Source organism: Pteropus vampyrus, unplaced genomic scaffold (genome assembly GCF_000151845.1).
Source record: "Pteropus vampyrus isolate Shadow unplaced genomic scaffold, Pvam_2.0 Scaffold158, whole genome shotgun sequence".
NCBI classification, from domain to species: Eukaryota; Metazoa; Chordata; class Mammalia; order Chiroptera; family Pteropodidae; genus Pteropus; species Pteropus vampyrus.
Window position 1 is genome coordinate 643,511 of NW_011888939.1, and position 1,409 is coordinate 644,919.

The following is a 1,409-nucleotide window of genomic DNA, read 5'->3' on the forward strand; positions in this document are numbered from 1 at the left end:
GAGAGGGTGGGGTCAGCAAGTGTCTCCTGAGCGCCTACTGTGTGCTGGGCGTGGTGCTACGGGTCCTCATTTAATCTGACCTCTCTTTTTACCTAGGAAATTGACCCAACAGAGTGCTGACTCACTCAAAGTCACACCGCTGGAGCTGGTACCAGTGCCTGGTGTCAGAGCCACTCATGTTAGCTGCTCAGGGGCACTGGCTACGGGACTGTCTCTTGAGTCAGGAGGCAGGGACTCGGACGCTCTGGGTTCTGTGGATTTGCTTCACCCGGACGAGCCGTGAAGTAGCTGCTAATTAATAAGCACGAGTCTCATTGGGCACCATAAAGCCGTTTGTAACAGCAATGCTCCCTCTGAAACTGGCCATTACCGTAGCAAGTTGACTCTTTCTTGAGCCATTAACGAATAAACTAGCCATGGGCCGCTTTTAAAATGTTATTGCCACGCTCCGTGCGTTAATGAGCTGGCGTCCAGGTGTCACTCCACGGCCACCGAGAGCTCTGGGAGGGGTCCGGGCTCCCTGCCATCACTGGGGCTGCGGAGACCTGAGACCCTCCATCCCTCTGTGCCACTCCGGCCTGTCCTGAGGGCGCCAGGATCCCTGGCAAGGCACTCACTGCCCCCCAGGTTGGCCTGGGACATCACAACCACTGTCGCTGAGCCCTGAGCTTCACCATAATCAGTAGCAGTGGGGCCTCGCCATCAAGAAAAGCCTGAACCAGGGCGGGCCACTCCTGCGTGCAGGCCTGTCTGACCCCTTTGGCCACTCGCTTAGTGTCTCTGAGCCTCAGTTTCCCCGATCTGAAACAAACTGAGATGTCCTGTTGAGGTCGCAGCCTCATGGGGTGCTCAGGAGGACAAAATGCAGGAAGACGGGGCGCGCACGCAGCCCTGGTCTCAGCAGGGAGTGTGACGAGGGACGACACGGTCGTGACAGTTACAGCGACCAGGGACACCACCGTCGTTCTTCGAACGGAGTCTGTGAAGCACGAAGCGAACGAAAAGCAGTTCTGAGTGTAAGGTGATCAGGCCGCGTCCACTGCCTCTCAAACCGTGAGCCGTCGGTGGCGATCGGGTGTCGCCGGGCCTCGGCCCCTGTTTCGCTGTGTGGGCACCGCCTCCCCGGGCCCGGCGTTCCACGCCTGAGAAATAGGGCTGAGGCCCAGCTCCCCGGCTTTTGCAACGCGTGAGCAAGATGAGGGCCTCGCCGTGGGCGGGAAACACGACGCGCCCCTCGAGTGTGAGGAGCGCGTTCTTCGCGGCGCCCCCGCCCCCCGGGGGCGATTTCTCTGTTCACTTTGCCTTCTCGGCCTTTGCTCTGCAGACAGCACAGTGCAGGGTCTGCCCAGGCCAGGTCAGGATAGTTTGAAATCTGATTTCTGGGGGTGTGAGGTCACGTGGAGGCTCGG

General features: G+C 59.7%; 1 protein-coding gene across 1 annotated transcript in view; it reads right to left on the bottom strand.

The window, feature by feature from the left end:
* CFAP77 (cilia and flagella associated protein 77) overlaps positions 1-1,409 on the bottom strand; it is a 123,793-nt gene that overhangs the window by 28,374 nt on the left and 94,010 nt on the right. The window lies entirely within an intron of this gene.